Genomic DNA, 15,413 nt, shown 5'->3' on the forward strand with positions numbered 1-15,413 from the left:
CAGTCTTTGGATGGTTTAGAGCCTGTGGTTTTGTTTTTTCTACTTTTAGACAAATTGTTTACATCAGAATTGACATCGTTTGAAAATTACTATTTAATATATTGCCTATTTTTAGTTGGATGATTCATTGTCTAGGTTTTGCTCTTCTATCTCTCATTCAAAAGACTCTTCCCTCTTTGTTGAGGCTAAATCTGACTGGGTTACAGTTAAACTTGTATATATAATACAGGTAACATAAGAGGCCTTTGCTAATATCTGGTGCTTTCAAAGTGCTTTGACATTTAAAAAATTGCATTTTCTCCTCACAGATGGCCTGGAGTTGTTTCCCAAGAAAAGTGTGAGCAAGTTAGCTTGGCCTTCAGTTTTGTTTTGTTTTTTTTTTTTCCATTTGAAAAAAATATATTGCAAATGCAAATGTCCACAGAAGTTAACAAATGACATCTATGTGTGAGTTGATTGGGGGAAAAGTATGATGAATTGCAGAGTATTGGTCCGTTCTGAAAGAATGAAAGCCATATGGAACCAGCCATATGCTACCATGGAAGATGTCACCTGAGTTTTTGAGTTTTCAAAAGAAGCTGAAAATTGAGATTTTAAAAATATGAATAATGGCAAACATTAAGAGCTAACCTATCTAAAACAGTGGCCTAGATTTTATAGTTTCAAATAATTTATAACCCATAGTTAGTAAAAAAAAAAAAAAAAGTAAATGTTATCAATTTAGGTAAAATACGTGAATACCTTTTTGAAAACTTGATTAACAGTAAATAGAAGATAAAGCTTTAAAAATTTAGTGAAGACATTAATTAGAATTAAAATTACTTAGAGCTTTAAAAAATTAAAGCCTTTAAAGAAATTTTAAATGTATTTGAAGGCAGAAATGAATCATTTCTGTGGATGAGATTTCATCTTCACAGGTCAATGCTGTAAAGACTTCTCTAAAGACAGGCTCAGTGGCTAACCAGCAGGAGTTTCACCTTTGGTTATCATGCAGCTTCCAGAGGCATCCTCAAGCAACTTGGGAAACGTAAAAATCTGGCTCTTTCATTGTTGGCATGAGAAGAGGCGGATTCAAAGGAAAAAGAATATATCAGGAAAAAGTTTTTTTTAAAAAAGCAACAGAATCTTTGCCATGGACTCTGAAGAAAAATGCCACAGGGGTTCTTTGGACTAATGACTCTACCTGAGCTTCTTGTTCAAGCAAAGGCAGGAAAATTTAATTAACAATTCCAAATCCATATTTCTTTGTTATCTAACACAGTAGATTAGAAAGCTGAGATTTAAGTCATATAGCTATTGAGTAGGAAAGCTAAGATTCAAACCTTAGTTTTCTGCCCCCAGAACTGTTTTCTTCTCATCTTAAAATCTCAGCTGGTTGATCCATGAATATTGGCAGTTTAAAGCAGCAAATACAGAATTTGCTGTGAACTTGTCTTTCCATGTGATCCTAACCTCTCAGAACCTTACTTTCCTCTTTTATAAAATTCGGACTTTTGTATTGGATAATTTTAAGGGTTTCTCCCAGGCCTTCATCATAAAGGAATAATTATGCAAAGTACTGATACAAAAGAGTTAAATTTCAGAATGACTATTTCTTTTCATCACAGCTGGTTTAAATTGCCTTAAAGATTTAAGAAACACTTTCAAGTAATAAAGCAATTTAGACACCATAAATCTACATCTAGCTACTGAGGATGCACTTTCTGTGGGAAACTGAGCACTACAAAAATTCCTGAAAGAAGATTTTATCCAAGTTTATCTGACCTGGACAAGATAGTGATATTTCAAGAGAATGCTGAATAACAATGTTTTGCTCTTGATGAATAGAGTTAATGCTTAGAGACAGATTAGTAATGTAAGCCACAGAGGTTGTGCAAAAGAAAATTTGCAAGGTTGGAGCCTGGAGATTCTATAATACGTTTGTTTCTGGCTCAAATTTTGTTGCTTTTGTGGGCTGATCCCTTCCAATGGAAGATCAGCTGCCGCAGTAACTTAAATGAACTTAGTTGAAAAACATCTCTGATTCCCAGTTGATGTGTGTACTGTGATTCAAAATTAAAAAGAAAATAAAGGAACATTTCTCCTTCAGAATTTTGTTACAAAACTTGATATAAAGAATTTTTGTAGTCAGCAAATCCTAAGTGGTTTGTAAGAGAACTTGAAAAAGTTCTAATAGGAAAAATGGTGGCATCCAACTGGTTAAAAATGAAGAAGCTTTTGCTGTGTTCCCTTGCACTTTCAAGTTAAATAGCATGATAAGGTATATTCCTTATGACTGCAAAGTTCAGATCAGTGATAAGTTATTTAAATACATGCAACAGTTTACTGAATGTTGAGCTTAATATTTTTAAAAATTTACATCAACTTACATTTTTCCCCTTACAGATTTTGTTTAATAGGTGGAATAGAATTCAACTCAATGCTTATCACTGTACATAAAGCAAGATTACATTTGCTCAAAGAGTCTGTTTATGGAAGATAGTCCAACCTCCCTTCACTAAACCCCAAAGAGAATGATGGGGCTAACCCGCCAGTGCCTTGTCCTAGCTCCATCATTCTCTCTAGTTTTACATCTAACACATCTCTAATATTTCCACTTGGGGAACTTAATTTTACTGGGTGCAAGGTATATAGGCAAACTCATCCATTAATTTTTTTGTCTATTTTTTTCATAAGTTTATGAACCTGAACTCAAAAAGAAGGGACGTTTTTTGCCATTATTAGCTGCCATGCAAAACCAAACCAGAAATGTGTTCCCTTTTAACAATTCACTCCAATGAAGCTACTGCAGCAGAGAAACCACTGTATAACTCGTCTCATTAAGAGTCTGCATGGGCCTGGAGGGCTTGTACCATCGCTGCTCAAATCCTCAGCCTGTAATGGCTTTTTCTTCCATTCCTCAGTCCTGGAACTGTGTGATAACTTGCCCAGAAATTCTTCTTGTGGAATCTGTCTTTACATGGAAACGACTTGGCAATATTTGTACAGCAACTGGAAGAAAGGTCTTTGCTGAGATATACAAAGAGGCAGAATGTGTGTGGATCACCGATTAGACAAGGCGAATAGGAGCAGAATAGAAGAGGAATGGAATAGAACTCAAGGTAAGTCAAAGAAATTCATTTGACCTGTCTTTATACTCCAGTAGAAAATAGAAAATAGTGGGCAGATTGAGATTTCATGGTAAAATATAGAAAAAGAATCCTATTTAAATCGCAATTACAGCCGTGGCTGTTGACTTCCTATGATGGCATTCACAAAATGTAAAATGCCCTCATGTTTCCATGCTGTGGTAAGTTTGATAGTTCTAATGTTTCCTGAATTCCTCATGGAAGTTTCCACAGAAACATAAGACACATTTTTAGTAGCAGGTGAATTAAAAATGCCCCATTTTTAATCAGTCGGTACCACAGAAAAAAAAATGACAACATATTTACAAAAATAAGTCTTTTAAAAAGAGTTTAGCATAAACATGAAATATGAAAAATTCCAATATTAGCAGAAATCGTATTACTTGCAGACGTTACTGGAATTTATATTAAGTATTTAATATTTAACAAATCACATTCTTTTTTAATTTCTAGTCAGAAGTCTCATGCTAATTATTTCATTTTTTTGTCCTTTGTATTTTACAGAAGGGTAAATTCAGATTTGAGGAAGTGAGTCCACTCTTTCTTTTACACAACCACTTTTCTTTCTATCATGTTTGCTGAAAGTGTACGAATAACTCTGTAGAATGGGGAACTCAGTCAAATTTCATCTAATAAAGCTATTCGATACTAAGACTTAAACAAGAGCACACAAACAAAAATCTCTGAAGGAACATGGAAATAAAAAAGGTTTTATTCAGAGCTAAGCCTTATGATTTTGGGAAGATTAAGAGATTGTTCTGAAACTTTTCTGTAACGGTACAGTAACTTTTCCCAGTACAGAAAACGTGATCAGTCTTACAGTGGGTAGTTTCCAGACATGTCACTATACCGAGTAAATCACATGATATCGCTGATTAGATTATCTAGAGGTGATCATATTATACTTACAAAGTCAATAGGAATTCGAAGAATGATTGTCATTCTAGAGATTGTTTAAAATTCCAACTATTTTCACAAAGTTATGGTCAGATAAATTTGTAATATGGGCATTTGAAGAAATTTAGTTTTTCCAGTTATTTCTAAGTGATTATTTTTGCACATACACTGTTACAGTTCTTTCTAAATAAGTTGGATCTTCCAGAAACCAATAAGCAGTATTCTGGGAAGATGGAAACCACGGTGGCGTTGTTTGCTAAAAACTCTCTAAATCCTTTTATTAAAACATACTTGACTGATAAATAACAAAACCAAAAACCTCATAATATCATTTATAAATAAAACAAGTGAAAGGGTTTTCAAAACTTCCAAAATATTGTGGATAAAGGCAACTTTCAATATTCATAAAAACTTCATGGTAGTAAAATGTGGAGGAAAGTAATGGGGTGTCTGATGGAACCTGAGAATTCTGAAAACAGAGAAATCCAAAAAAGCCAGCTGGGACTCAGGCAGGCCAACATGTGCCTGAGTCAACAACAACCGACACTGAGAGTTTTGGCATCTCCAGGAAAGGGTAAACAAAAGAGCCCACGAGTTCACAGCAGGCCATGGACTTTCAAAACTTACCTTTCAGCACTCCCTGCCAGGACAGGGCCTCAAATTGAAAAGAAACAGCTGGCGTGGAATCAATATTGAGCAGAACAAGGACAAAAAAAAAAAGGATAAAGAAGGTCTAGATCAAAGTCCAGAGAAGAACACAGCCAGTGAACGCTCATGTTTTTGAACACTGTGCACATATCACAGAAGAGCAACCTCTGTGAAGTTAGAAGTGATCCAGCAATCCCTCTACTGGGCTTTTGTCTAAAGGAAAGGAAATCAGTATATCAAAAAGATACACCTCCATATTTATTACAGCAGTAGTCACAATACCTCCATGTTTATTGCAGCAGTAGTCACAATAGCCAAGATATAGAATCAACTTAAGTATCTGACAACAGATGAATGGATAAAGAAAATGTGGTGTATATTAATATACACAATGGAATACTATTCAACCCTAAAAAATGCAATTCCGTCATTCACGGCAACATGAATATAACTGAGGGACATTATGTTAAATGAAATAAGTTAGGAACAGAGAGTTAAACCCTGGATGTTCTCACTCATATGTGGAAGCTAAAAAACATTGATTTCATAGAACAAATAAGTAGAACAGAGAATACTAGAGACCGGAAAGGGGAAAGGGAAGGGGACTAGGGAGAGGTTTGCTAAAGAATTACAAAAGTACAGCTAGACAGGAGAAATAAGTTCCAGGGTTCTATAGCACTGTTGGAGGACTATAGTTAACAATAATACATAGTTTCAAACAGCTAGGAGGAGAACATAGACTGTTCCCCACACAAAGAAATGATAAACATTTGAGATGATGGATATGCTAATTATCCTGGTTTGATCACTATACATTATATATACCACAACATCACTCTTATCCCAAAATATGTACAAGTTATTGTGCGTCGATTACCAAAAAAATTTTTTTAAATGATACTCTGAGATATGACCCCTTCCAAAGTTCAGGACAACCCATTCACATAAAAATATTTCACGGAATATTATTTTGAGGTCAAATGCCATACAAAGTTATCATAAGAAACAAAGATATTAAGATGTAAAACATCTTTCCTACAGATGATAAAACATACTGTGTCCAGAATTTATTCCTTCCGGTGGGTTCTTGGTCTCACTGACTTTAAGAATGAAGCTGCGGACCCTCGTGGTGAGTGTTACAGCTCTTAAAGATGGTGTGTCTGGAGTTTGTTCCTTCAGATGTTCAGATAAGTCTGTAGTTTCTTCCTGCTGGTGGGTTCATGGTCTTGCTGACTTCAAGAATGAAGCCACAGACCTTCATGGCGAGTGTTACAGCTCTTAAAGGTGATGTGGACCCAAAGAGTGAGCAGCAGCAAGATTCATTGTGAAGAGCAAAAGAACAAAGCTTCCACAGTGTGGAAGGGGACTTGAGCGGGTTGCCGCTGCTGGCTTGGGTGGCCAGCTTTTATTCCCTTATTTGGCCCCTCCCACATCCTGCTGATTGGTCCATTTTACAGAGTGCTGATTGGTCCGTTTTACAGAGTAATGATTGGTACATTTACAATCTTTTAGCTAGACACAGAGCGCTGATTGCTGCGTTTTTACAGAGTGCTGATTGATGCATTTACAATCCTTTAGCTAGACACAGAACACTGACTGGTGCGTTTGCAGTCCTTTAGCTAGACACAGTGTGCTGATTGGTGCATTTTTACAGAGTGCTGATTGGTGCATTTACAATCCTTTAGCTAGACACAGAGCGCTGATTGGTGCATTTACAATCCTCTAGCTAGACAGAAAACTTCTCCAAGACCCCACCCAACCCAGAAGCCCAGCTGGCTTCACCTCTCAATACCAGATACACTTGTCCACCAGCAGATTATAAGTGGAGCATGATGTTTAATAATGAGTAAAAAGACATTAAGGAAATATATGATGTATGAATACATAATATAAATCACAATTTTTCTACATTTTCCTGTTTGTTTAAAGTCATCAGTGAAGGGGCTGCATGTTCAGACCATATATATGTATATGTATGTGTGTGTGTATATATATATATATATATACACACACACATATGATATAATATATATGATATAACCACAAATGGATGAGGAAGAGATTGGAGGATGCAGATCCAAAATGTTTTGTTTTTTCTTAGGAATTTGATTGATGGCAGCACTATTAGTATATTATTCTGAAATGGTTCTGAGTATAATATAGAAAAAAGTAAATGAGTATTAGATATTTTACTTCTACCATTGTCTGTGTCCAAGTAAACCATATTTCACATTGCAGATGTATAAAAATGGAGACACAGATGTGAGATACGAGAGGCAGAGTTAAATCCTGTAGCCTTGTGTTTTAAATAGCAATATTAGAGCTGGGCATGGTGGCTCACACCTGTAATCCCAACACTTCGGGAGGTTGATGGGGGAGAACAGCTTGAGGTCAGGAGTTCAAGGCTGGCCTGGGCAGCAGAGCAAGACTCTGTCTCTACAAAAAAATTTTAAAAATTAGCCAGGCACAGTGGCATGCACTGGTCGTCCTAGCTTCTTAGGAGGCTAAGTGGGTAAGACTGCTTGAGCCCAGGAGTTCAAGGCTGCAGGGAGCTATGACCAAGCCACTGCACTCCAGCTTATGTGACAGAAGGAGACCCTATCTCAACAAAAGAATAAAATTGAAAAAATAAATAGAAATATTAAGTGAACTCAAGATGTATTTTAAATTTAATATTTGAGTATAGGTCATATATATCAATTATATATAGTTAAAGTATATTATAAGAGTACATATCTTTATCTTCCTATATAACACACACCTGTGTTATATAGGATATATATACTTCTGGTGGGTTCGTGGTCTCGCTGACTTCAAGAATGAAGCCATAGACCTTCATGGCAAGTGTTACAGCTCTTAAAGATGGTGCAGACCCAAAGAGTGAGCAGCAGCAAGATTCATTGTGAAGAGCAAAAGAACAAAGCTTCTACAGTGTGGAAGGAGACTCGAGTGGGTTGCTGCTGCTGGTTTGGGTGGCCAGCTTTTATTCCCTTATTTGGCCCTGCCCACATCCTGCTGATTGGTCCATTTTACAGAGTGCTGATTGGTCCATTTTACAGAGTGCTGACTGGTGCGTTTACAATCCTTTAGCTAGACACAGAGCGCTGATATATACACATATCACACATACACACATATATATACACACACACCACAGGTATGTATTATATAGGAAGATATTAGGAAAATGTATGTGTATGTATATGCACATAGACCTATATATACATACACACACCACAGATATGTATTATATACAAAGATAAAGATATGTACTCTCTCTTTCTCTCTCTCTCTATATATACGCATATATATATCCTGAAAGAGTTCTGAAACCTCAACCAACCCAGTGACACTGAGCATCTTAAGAGTTCAGACTGTGTTTTTTTGTTTGTTTATTTTTTTAGTATTTATTGATCATTCTTGGGTGTTTCTCGGAGAGGGGGATTTGGCAGGGTCATAGGACAATAGTGGAGGGAAGGTCAGCAGATAAACATGTGAACAAGGGTCTCTGGTTTTCCTAGGCAGAGGGCCCTGCTGCCTTCCGCAGCGTTTGTGTCCCTGGGTACTTGAGATTAGGGAGTGGTGATGACTCTTAACGAGCATGCTGCCTTCAAGCATCTGTTTAACAAAGCACATCTTGCACCGCCCTTAATCCATTTAACCCTGAGTGGACACAGCACATGTTTCAGGGAGCACGGGGTTGGGGGTAAGGTTATAGATTAACAGCATCCCAAGGCAGAAGAATTTTTCTTAGTACAGTACAAAATGGAGTTTCCTATGTCTACTTCTTTCTACACAGACACAGTAACAATCTGGTATCTCTTTCTTTTCCCCACATTTCCCCCTTTTCTATTCGACAAAACCGCCATCGTCATCATGTCCCGTTCTCAAGAGACTGTGTTGTTTTTTTTTTTAATACCATTTCTTGCCGCAAGAAATCAAGAATTATTGGGGAAATGGCTGATTCCAGTTTTAACACAGAAAATGTACAAAATGAATGAGGAAGCTATATAAAATCAAAACTACTATGGCTATGTCAAATGAACTTAGGAGCCTATTTGTAGAGGTTCCCACTGGCCAAAGATGAGATCATATGAACTTTAAAAAGGATAATACTTGCAACAGATTACAATCTATTAAGCAGGTTTCCATTTGTGGATTAATAATTGTGTGTGTGTGTGTGTGTGTGTGTGTGTGGTTCACACATATACTAACTGGTTTTTTTTGAAGGATGATAGAATCTCAATTATGTATTTTAAAAATTGATAATTTATTTTAAAAATAAAAATAAATATAAATATTTATTTTAAAATAATTTTAAATATTTTAAATAAATTTAAAATATTTATTTTTAAAAAAATTTTATTTAAAAAAATAAAAATAAAAATTTATTTTAAAAATTTATTTTAAAAATATCACCACTTTGCAATCCCCGATGAATTAATGGTTCCAGATTTCAAGTATCAAAACGCACTAAAATCATTAAAAAGACTTTAAGGCATTATGCACTTGCTGTGACACCATCTTTTTTTTAAGTTGAGCTATGATTCACATACCCAAAATTCACCTTTTGGATGCATTTAGTATTTAGTGTATTCATAAAGTTGTGAACCATCATCTCATTCCAGAATATTTTCACCCCCCAAGGAGAAACCTGTTTTCCATTAGCAGCTCCTCTCAGTCTCCACCCCCTAACCCCAGCAACCACGAATCTGTATTCTGTTTCTAGAGATTTGCCTATTCTGGATATTTCATTTAATTGGAGCCACACAATTTTGTGACCTTGGTGACTGGCTTCTTTCACTTAGCGTAAATTATCCATGTTGTGGCATGGATCAGGACTTCACTTTTTGTGGCTGAACATATTCTACTGTAAGGATATGCCACTTTTGTTTGTTTAACCATTCATCAGTTGATAGATATTTGAGTTTTTTCACTTTTTTTGAATATTATGAATAATGCTGCTATGTATATTTTCTATAAAATGTACATATATGTGGATGTACATTTGGACATACATTTTCAATTTTCTTGAGTATATGCCTAGAAGTGAATAAATGGAGTCATATGAAAACTCTGTATTTAACTTCATTGAGGAACTGCCAAGCTGTTTTCCAAAATGACCACCTATAATCAATCTTGCCAAAGAAATTAAACCTGATTCTGACCAAGTCCCTTGATTCATCTGCCAATTTGCAAGAAATGCAGAGGACAGGGGAACATGTTGCTCTGCACCATGATTGGGCAGTCAGCAAGATCCCAACCGAGAAAATAGATTGGCTAAACTACTGACATTCTTCAACAGGTAAATTATAAGGAAATTAAAGGGATAGAGGAAGTATCTGAAGATCAAAACAAATTTTCAAAGGCATATCAAGCTTATTTTATTTTATTTTATTTTATTTTATTTCATTTCATTTCGTTTTTTGAAACGGAGTCTTTTTTCTGTTGCCCAGGCTGGAGTGCAGTGGTGCAATCTCAGCTCACTGCAACCTCTGCCTCCTGGGTTCAAGCGATTCTCCGGCCTCAACCTCTTGAGTAGTTGGGACTGCAAGCATGTGCCACCACACCCGGCTAATTTTTGTTTTGTTTTCTTTGGTTTTCAGTAAAGACAGGGTTTCGCCATGTTGGTCAGGCTGGTCTTAAGCTCCTGACCTCAAGTGATCCACCTGCCACCACCTCCCAAAATGCTGGGATTACAAGCGTGAGCCACCATGCCTGGCCAGAAGGCATATCAAACTTTAAAGGGGAATGGGTAGATTAAAGTGTCTCGAGATGAAAAAAAAAAGTGAAAAGAAGCACATTTAAATAAACTGATATATTCTGTGTAAAGTATTGGTTATTAGTCAAGAAAATTGGTCCAAATAAATTTCACAAAAAGATGAGGATTTAAGTTTTATTCAGGTTTCACTTTACATTATATTTTAGTATTGTTTGAGTTATTTACTTGAAAATGTCTGATACTATTTTTTTCTTTTCTTATTATTTGTATTTGCATATATTTTCACGAATTTTTATGTAACTTCAAAGTAACCATTTTCAAGACTTAATTTCTTTTAAGAATAGTTTTAGGTTCACAGCATAACTGAGAATAAAGTACCAAGGTTTTCCATATATCTCCTTCCCCCACCACTGCACAGTCTCCCCAACTATCAACATCCCCCACTAGAGTGGGTACATTTGTTACAATTGATAAACATGTATAAATACATCAGTATCACCAAAAGTCCATAGATGATACTAGGATTCACTCTTGGTGTTGCACATTTTATGGGTTTTGACACATGTATAATGACATGTATCCACCATTATGGTATCATATAGAGTATTTTCACTGCCCAAAAATTCCTTTGTGCTTAACCAATCTCTGGTCACCACTGGTCCTCTTACTGGCTCCATAGTTTTGCCTTTTCCAGGATATCACAAAGTTGGAATTACACAGTATGTAGTCTTTTCAGATTGGCTTTCTTCACTTATTAATATGTATATTAAGATTCTAACCTGTCTGTCCATGGCTCCGTAGCCCATAAGAAACCAGTTCTTAAATCCAATCCTATATGTCTGTACTCTCTTGCTCTCACAAACAATAACATGAAATAATTTTTGGTTAAAAAACAATTTTTGCTTCAGAGACATTTTCTCCACCCTCAAATCACAAATAATGATGGAATATCACAGAATCAGCTTGAATTACAAAGATGGAAAAATTTTAGGTGTTTATTGTGATTTCTGAAAAAGGAATTCCATTCATCTTTGGATATTTTGAAATCATTAGGGCAAATAATAAATGATAATAATAATAATAATAATGTAATTAAGTGTCTTACATGGAAATACTTTCAGAATTTCCAGAATTGAAAGCCTGACTGTGACTAGGGAAAAATGTATTTTCTCTCTGAAAATGATACTTGACTGAATCTTTCTCATTCTAAGCTTTAAACCTCTCCCACACTCTGTAAGCTGGTTTTCCTTGTGACAACTGGAAAGGGAGAGCAAATTCATTACACTTTGGGCACTGTAATTTAGATAAAGTCAAAGAGCACCTTCCCTAACTGAAGTGATTAGAAACAGGCCATATGTTGTCATTTTCAAGCCAAGGTGTGTGGTCAGGAGAACTGGCTCTGTGACAAGAGGCTGAAAGTTTCTGAATTAGAGGATAGTGTGCACACCATTGAAACAGAAAATACTGTTTCCTCTTCCCAACACTTTGGTACACACGGAGAGTCATTTAGTAAAAGTAGGAGAACAGAGACGCTGATTAGCAGTACACAGTCAAGTGCATCGGTGGTGCAGTGGCCTCAGGGACACCTTGGTTTCTAGAGAATTTACAAATTTGAGAAATAAACTTTCAGGACGACCATTACAAGATGAGAGGGAAAAGAAGGACTCTGGATATTGCAAAGAGGAAACTGCTCCAGTGTAGTGGCATTAATATTATCATCTTGCATTTCCCTACAAACATCACTAACATAGACTTTAGGCTAAATTCTACAGTTGTTTTGCTTGTAAGCTCCCCAGCATCTCTAGTGGCAGCTATTATGCCCACTTTCAGTTCCTAGCTGTGTGCATTATATTTGCATTCGTGATTGCCCTGACTATTCACCCTTTCGCTTATCTACACCCTCTCAATGAAACTGCAGTGCCTTCTCTGGTTTTAGTGTAATTCTCTACCACTGCATTCAATCCGCTGATAACTTTGGCCAACAGACCGATGCAGAAGTGATGGTGCACTGCTTTTCTCTCTAGTTCTCAAGCACTGACTTGCTTCTGTATTCCTGCCTATTCTTCAGCCATTGCTAAGAGAAAGGCCTTGTACCAGGTGAATGATGAGAGATACACGGAGCAGAGACCCACAGACACATGACCAGTCCCAGCCAATACCAGCATTGCATAACATCGATTAGATGAACCCCACATATGCAAAAAGAATAAAGGTTTGCTGCTAAGTACCACTGATGTCTGCGGTGGTTTGCTGCATAACAGTAACTGACTGATATGTCATCTTTTCTCAAGCTAGCAGGCCTTGATTCTAGATGCTCCTGTGTAGAATGCTCTTTCTATGTTCTCCCTCACTCCTTTGTGAATAAATACTACTATCCATTATATCTTAGCTTAGGCATCACTTCTTCCTGAAAACCTCTCTTTATCCCCAAAGAGAGGGATAGGCACTCCTTCTCCTTCTTTCCTAACTTTCTGGACTTGTTTCAATCATAGGTATTCAAGATAGTTAAAAAGGCAGGCCACTGAGTAAGATAACCTGGGTTGAATGATTTAATTCACAATTCAAGTATTTCACGGATGTATGGGACACATTCTCTAAATGACAGTTTTCTCACTTTTATAATGGTTTTAACCTACAGTTTGTGATAGAGTCTGAAGCACATGACATACACATCATGTTTAGTACAGTGCCCTGTACCTAGTAAAGCACTCATTAATTCTTGGGTGCAATTATTATTACCATATATGGTAGTATACTGTTTACATTAAAGCTCTAGCTGCCTAAATTACTCCAATCTATGAAGAAAACATCCTCTAATTAAGTATCTGGCTACCCTAGCATATAGTTCATATAAGTAGGATGGGTTAAATGTTTGATTGAGTCCCCTAATTTGTCCCAACTCATGTTTTCTTTACCAGTTTTGAAATGATAAGTTGGTTCACTATCATTCCTCTCCAAAATCAGAAAAAAAATTCTCTCGTTTTTATTATTTTGAACTTAAGAATTGTAAAATACCTGATGTATTTCAGTAATTGCAATTATTCTTATTTGTGCTCAAATTCTCATCTTGGGCCATAGGAAATCTCTTTACATTAGATGCTGAGTTCTTTAACATACCTTAGTAGTTTCAATAATTTCCTTGGTTTCTGATTTAAGCATATTCTCCAGGCCTATCTTGTAATTTCTCTACCCCAGCTATTTCTCTAAAGCTCCCCAGTTCCTTTTATCAGAAATGGCAGAGGCCATACTCCCAGTGTTATGAGTTTTGCTACTGATTTGACTCTGATTCTGGGTATTTTCAATAGACAGAATTAGAAACTTTTTTTTTAAGTTGATAGATGAAATTGTATGTATTTATTTTGTACAAAATGATGTTTTGAAGTCTATATGCATTGCAGAGTGGTTAAATATAGCTAATTAACAAATGCATGACCTCGCATAGTTATTGTTTCTGTGGTGAGGGCACAACATCCACCATTTTTGTGTTTTTCAAGAGTACAATATGTCGTCATTCCCTACAGGCACCCTGCTGCACAATACAGCTCTTGACCTTATTCCTTCTATTTGACTGTAATTATGTATTCTTTGACCAACATGTTCCCAACCCTCCCTCCCCTCTACTCCACCTTCTGGTAACCACCATCCTACTCTCTACTTCTATGAGATCACCCTTTTTAGATTCCACGTATGAGTGAGATAATGTGGTACTTGTCTTTCTATGCCTTGCTTATCTCATTTAACACAATGTTCTCCAGGGTCATACAGGTTATCACAAATGACAGAATTGTCTTATTTCTTACGGCTAAATAGTATTCCACAATGAATATATACCACATCATCTCTATGCATTTATCCACTGATGGACACTTAGGTTGATCCTATACCATGGTATTGGGAATGATGTGGAAATAAACATAGGAGTGCAGCTATCTCTTTAACATATTGATCTCATTTCCTTTGTATATATACCCCGTAGTGGGAGTGCTAGATCATATAGTAGTTCTATTTTTAATTTTTTGAGGAACCCCTATTCTTATCCATATTGGCTATACTAATAGAAATATTTTAAAGGTATATTCCATACAAATTGAAAATTCATCACAAGTAAAACTTTGTATTAGAAGTTCATCAGAATAGCTTCTTATTTTTCTCATCTAGTCTAACTACAACATTCCAGACTTTGCAAGTGAATTCTTTTTTTTTTTTAACTTAAAATACCTGATCTGTTATTTAGCGTGTATGGGATCCCTGAATACAGGTTGGTATGACTTCTGAAATAAAGTGGAGAGAGATCATCATAGGATAATAAATCAAGAAAAAAATCACCTTGTCTAAATTATGCCATGCCCTTGATTAAATTGTTCCCAGTCTCTTTCCCATTTAAGGACCTTTGGACATGCAATTTTATTATTTTTTAACAATTAACAATAATTTTAATATTATCAAATATCCAATCGTCTTTTAAATGTCATCATAAAATTTATTTTGTGTTTTAAGATTGTTTGAATCTTGATCTAAATAAGTTCCATGGGTTGTGATTCTTTTAACTATCAGTTTCCTTTGCATCTCTCTTTGTTTTTCTTTGAAATCTATTTGTTTAAGAAACCAGATCGTTTATCCTGTAGAGGTTTCCATACTGTAGATTTGGCTGATTGCATCCCTATCCTGTCCTTTAATATTTTATTCTGTCTCCTGTATTTTGTGTAACTTGCCATTTGAATCTATATTTAGGTTGACTTTTTGGCAAGAATACTTCATAGGAGACCTGTGATGTCTGGTTATCTCCATTTGTGCTATTAGCAGACATTGCTAATCAATGCCACTATCCATTAATTAATTAAGAGTTGCCGGATAATATTCCAATTCTATCATTTCTTCTTGATTTATGAGCTGAAAAGGTAAAAACTTTAATGGATTGAAGCACGTATGTTTAACTCCATGAATTCACAATGATACTAAATATATTTAGTTGGTCACTTTTGGAGTATTCAATGTTTTGAAAACTGTTAAAATAATTG

General features: G+C 35.8%; 1 long non-coding RNA gene across 1 annotated transcript in view; it reads left to right on the forward strand.

Annotated features, from left to right (window-relative positions):
* Window positions 1-201: 201 nt before the first annotated feature.
* Window positions 202-15,413, forward strand: part of LOC134729878 (uncharacterized) — a 244,178-nt gene continuing 228,966 nt past the window's right edge. Inside the window, exons 1-2 of the long non-coding RNA XR_010111386.1 lie at window positions 202-3,101; window positions 5,715-5,802. This is a non-coding gene — a long non-coding RNA (uncharacterized LOC134729878). The remainder of the gene's footprint in view (window positions 3,102-5,714; window positions 5,803-15,413) is intronic.

The sequence above is a fragment of the Pan paniscus genome, chromosome 2, assembly GCF_029289425.2.
Source record: "Pan paniscus chromosome 2, NHGRI_mPanPan1-v2.0_pri, whole genome shotgun sequence".
Classification (NCBI taxonomy): domain Eukaryota; kingdom Metazoa; phylum Chordata; class Mammalia; order Primates; family Hominidae; genus Pan; species Pan paniscus.